Source organism: Anomalospiza imberbis, unplaced genomic scaffold, assembly GCF_031753505.1.
Source record: "Anomalospiza imberbis isolate Cuckoo-Finch-1a 21T00152 unplaced genomic scaffold, ASM3175350v1 scaffold_702, whole genome shotgun sequence".
Lineage (NCBI taxonomy): Eukaryota > Metazoa > Chordata > Aves > Passeriformes > Viduidae > Anomalospiza > Anomalospiza imberbis.
In genome coordinates, this window is record NW_027100317.1 from 47,501 (window position 1) to 52,500 (window position 5,000).

The following is a 5,000-nucleotide window of genomic DNA, read 5'->3' on the forward strand; positions in this document are numbered from 1 at the left end:
ACCGTGGGTAGACCTGTTGTCCCCGGCCGGCCTCGGTCTCCGGGACCGTGGGTAGACCTGATGTCCCCGGCCGACCAGGTCGTGGGTAGACCTGTTGTCCCCGGCCGACCGGACCGTGGGTAGACCTGTTGTACCCGGCCGGCCTCGGTCTCCGGGACCGTGGGTAGACCTGATGTCCCCGGCCGACCGGACCGTGGGTAGACCTGTTCTCCCCGGCCGGCCTCGGTCTCCGGGACCGTGGGTAGACCTGTTCTCCCCGGCCGGCCTCGGCCTCCGGCCGACCGGACCGTGGGTAGACCTGTGCTCCCCGGCCGGCCTCGGCCTCCGGCCGCCGGGACCGTGGCTAGACCTGTTGTCCCCCCGGCCGGCCTCGGCCTCCGCGCGCCGGGACCGTGGGTAGACCTGTTGCCCCCGGCCGGCCTCGGCCTCCGGGCGCCGGGACCGTGGCTAGACCTGTTCTCCCCGGCCGGCCTCGGCCTCCGGGCGCCGGGACCGTGGGTAGACCTGTTGCCCCCGGCCGGCCTCGGCCTCCGGGCGCCGGGACCGTGGCTAGACCTGTTCTCCCCGGCCGGCCTCGGCCTCCGGGCGCCGGGACCGTGGCTAGACCTGTTGTGCCCGGCCGGCCTCGGTCTCCGGGCTCCGGGACCGTGGCTAGACCTGTTGTCTCGGCCCCGTCGTGGCTTACCTTCGCCCGGCCCCTTCGTAGACCTGGTATCTCGGCTCCGACTTAGCCTCCGGCCGCCGCGTGCCGGGGTAGACCTGTGTTCCTCCAACCGATGCCCCCCCCCGCCTGGCCCTGTCCCGGCCTGCAAGCTCGTGTAAGGCGGGCGGCCCGCGCATCCGGGAGGGAGGGAGCGGCGCGGGTGGTGGGTGCGGTGTCCGAGGGGGTGGCGGCGGAGTGCGAGTGTGTGGAGTGGGCGTGTGTGTCACTGTGTCTGTCTCTCTCTCTCTCTCTCTCTCTCTCTGTCTGTGGGAACGAGGGCCAGGGGCCGGCGGCTTCGTCCCGGCCCCGGGCGCCTCGGCTCCGAGCCCCCGGGGCCCCCCAGACCCCTGCCGGGCCTGGAGGGTCTCTGCGGACCGTGAAAGAACCGGCCCAAAAGCGGCCGCCCGCTTTCCCGCTTGCACAGGGCGCAGGCGGCCCGTCAGCTCGGTCTGGGGGTGCTCTGGATACTAGAGAAAAACGAAATAAGATTTGCCAAGAAAATTTCTCTTCCGGACGAGTTTCTTCTTGTACCAAACAAATAGGAGAGTGGTTCTTTCAAAGAAAGGAGAAAAGAAACGGGATTGGGGCGGGGGGGGGGCGGGAAGGAATAAACCCCCAAAACCCCAAAACCGGGCGGCGGACAGCAGGTCTAGCCCGGCTCCGGGGCCGCCGGGCTCGGCGCGGCGCCCGGGCGGCGGGCGGTGGGCGGCGGACAACAGGTCTACCCCGGGGACAGCAGGTCTACCCCGGGGACAGCGGGTCTACCCCGGGGACAGCAGGTCTACCCCGCGCACAGCGGGTCTACCCCGCGGACAGCAGGTCTACCCCGCGGACAGCGGGTCTACCCCGCGGACAGCAGGTCTACCTCGCGGACAGCGGGTCTACCCCGGGGACAACAGGTCTACCCCGCGGACAGCAGGTCTACCCCGGGGACAACCGGTCTACCCCGCGGACAGCAGGTCTACCTCGCGGACAGCAGGTCTACCCCGCGGACAGCAGGTCTACCCCGCGGACAGCAGGTCTACCCCGCGGACAGCAGGTCTACCTCGCGGACAGCAGGTCTACCCCGGGGACAACAGGTCTACCCCGCGGACAGCAGGTCTACCCCGGGGACAGCAGGTCTACCCCGCGGACAGCAGGTCTACCCCGCGGACAGCAGGTCTACCCCGCGGACAACCGGTCTACCCCGCGGACAGCAGGTCTACCCCGCGGACAGCAGGTCTACCCCGGGGACAGCAGGTCTACCCCGCGGACAGCAGGTCTACCCCGCGGACAGCAGGTCTACCCCGCGGACAGCAGGTCTACCCCGCGGACAGCAGGTCTACCCCGGGGACAACAGGTCTACCCCGCGGACAACAGGTCTACCCCGGCTCCGGGGCCGCCGGGCCCGGCGCGGCGCCCGGGCGGCGGGCGGTGGACGGCGGACAACAGGTCTACCTCGCTCCGGAGGGACTTAGGCGATTTCCGGCAGCGGCCGGGTAGACCTGTTGTCGCGGCCGGGTAGACCTGTTGTCGCGGCCGGGTAGACCTGTTGTCGCGGCCGGCTCCGGAAGTTCACCAAGGGGTCGCTGTTTTCAGCTGCCTCCGGCTACGTCATCGCAGGGGCCGGCCTGCGGCGGCGCACCTTCCCGGTCGCTTTCCATCGGTCCTCTTGGAGGCGTCTGCGGCCTGGGACTCGTCTGTCCGTACTATGGGAGCGAGGTGACGGGCCGTCTCCCCGCAGGCTCGTGCCGTGCCTGTGACCGTAAGCGGCGAGGGAGGCCGGGGGCCCCCGTGCGCAGTCCTCCGAGCGAGGCGAGTGCCGCTGACGCGGGACGAGCCCCGTGGCGTCGTCCCGGTCCGCCCGTCTGGCCCAGGGAAACGGGGTGTACGGTTCGAGAGGCGAGAGAGAGCTAGCGAGAAAGAGGAGAAATAAAGCGAGAAGGGAAAAAAAGAGGGAGAGAAGCCGAGAGAGACCGAGTACGAGCCGCGAGCTGCCCGTCGGCCGCGGCCATCGATTTCGTGGGCCGTGTCCCGCTTCGGCCCGGCTGTGGCCGGCTTGGCGAAGGGGGGGCGCCCCCCCTGGGGATTGCTGGCGGGCGAGGCGGCGGCGCCTCGCCCCTTTCCTGCCCGGCCTTAAGCCGGGGCGCGCCCCGCTCGGCGGGCGCGCTTTCGGGCTGTCGCTCCGGTGCGGTGGGCGGCAGCCGCGGGTGGACGCGGCCGGGGCTTTTCCCGGCCCTCGCCTGAGAGCCCCGAGCGCGGCGCGCGCGGGCCCGCCGAGGTGGCGGCGTCCCGTTCCCCTGCTTCCCGACCTGGTTGTGCCAGCGTGTCCGTGTCGGAAGGGTGGCGGGGGCCCGTGCGGCGGGGCGCGCGGCCCGGCCTCGGCGTCGCTGCCTCGCTTGAGGGACTCGGTGACGGCGGTCGCCCGATGAGCTGTGGAGCCGGGGTGGCGGCACCCCGCGCCCCACCAGCGCGCGCTGTTGAAGTCGTCCCCCTTCCTCGGCCTTAAGCCGGGGACCCGCGTCGCGGGCGAGTTTTTTCAGGGGCGGAGGCCGGCCGCGGTGGCCGGCCGCCCTAGCACGGACCGGAAGCCGACCCAGAGCCCCCCCGGAGCGTTGTCGCGGGCGAGGCGGCGGCGCCTCGCCCTTCCTCGGTCCTGTGAGGATCGAGCCGTTTACCGCCGGTGCAAGGGGGGGGGCGGGTTGTGCCAGCCGGGTCCGTTGCCTTTTTTTTTTTTGGTTCGGACGTGCCGACTTGCGGGCGGTGTGGGGGCCGCCCGCCAGGCCTCCGTCGCTTTTTTTTCTCTCGCGGCCCTAAGCCGCGGCACCGAGAAGCGCGCGAGGAAGGCGCGCGGGCCCACGAAAAGCGAAGGCGTGCAGGCGAGAGAGAGAGAGCGAGAACGCCGGTGGGGTTGGGCGGGGGGGGGGTGAGAGGTGCGTGCCTCGCCCCACCCCGCCCCGGGCCCGCGGCCCCCGTGGCTAGCACGGGTGTCCTTGTGTGGCGCGCGCCATGTGCCTTTTTGTTGTGCCGTCCCCCGGCTTGTTTTTTTTTTTTTTTCCGGAGGGAGAGCCGACCGCCGCGAGGCGGGCGAAAGCCGGTGGCCCGTGGGGCACGGTCGGCGGCACCTTTCTCGAACGCTCGGGTGGGTTCCCCGGGCGAAAGGGTGAAGCTCGCCCCTAGCCCGGCGGTCCCGCCCCGCCGTTGCCTGGCCGAGAGAAGTGTTGTCCGCGGGCGGGTGGCGGCACCCCCCCCCCCCCTCCTTACGCTCCTCTGCCGCGCCCGATCCTCGGGCGGCTGTCCCAGGGCCGGCGTGGCCGTCGGGGCCCTGGTCAGCGTTTCGGCGGCTGCTTTGCCCTCCTCTTCTCCGCAGCCGCCGCCTCCTTGTCCGATCGATGTGGCTTTTCGGGTCGCGTCGGAGAGGGCCCCCGGCCGGCCGGGCTCTTCCGGGGCTTCTCTGTCATGGGGAAGCCTACGGCGGGGTCCGGTGCTCGGGCCGGGCGGTCTCCTTTCCGCTTCGCTTCCCGTCGCAGGCGAGGTGTCGCCCCTCCCGCTGCCGGGGGGAGGGCGTCTTGACCGTCCCTGGCTGTGTGACGGCCGCGTGGCCCCGCCAGTTTGCCAAGGTGTCCTTCCGAAAACACGCGAGGCGTGCCGGTTGCTGGCCTCGGTCCCGGGCAGCGCCCGCGGGTGCCGGCCGCGAGCAGCGCCGGGCGGCGGTGCGGCTGGAGCTGAGCCGCGAGAGCTTTGAGAGATGCACAGAGAGAGAGAGAGAGAAAACGAGAGCGAGAGAAAAAAGAAGCCAAGAGGGCCGAAGGAATGAACCGATGTTGGGGGGGTGCGGACCCGCGGGTGAAAAAAAAGCCCGATCCGCGCGCGCGGACCCCACGGCGCTCCTTTTGCCGTTCCGCCGCCTGCTGCCGAGCGAGCCGCCCCGGCTGCGAGGGGCCTCGGTGTCCGGGCCGCGCCCGCCTCGTCGGGTCGCTGTCTCCTCTAGCACGTCCGGTGCTTTCCGCGCGGCCCGGTGGGGCGACGCGCCGTAGCGGGTCCCGTCTCTTGAGCGGCTCCGCTCGGCCCAGCCTCGCCGGCGACCGGTCGCTCGCCCGCGACCGGTCGGCGGGCGGGCCGGCCTCGGGGGCGGGTCAGCCCCGGCCGAGCCCCCGTCCCGCGCGCCGCGCGCGTGACTTTGAACGCGAGGCCGAGCCTGGAAGAACGAACGGGGCGCGGGGCCCCGAAAGGAAAGAAAAAAAAAAGCCCCCCGAGAGAGAGAGAGAGAGAGAGAGAGACCGGGAGGGAGAGAAACGAGGGCAGAGGCTCGCGCCGT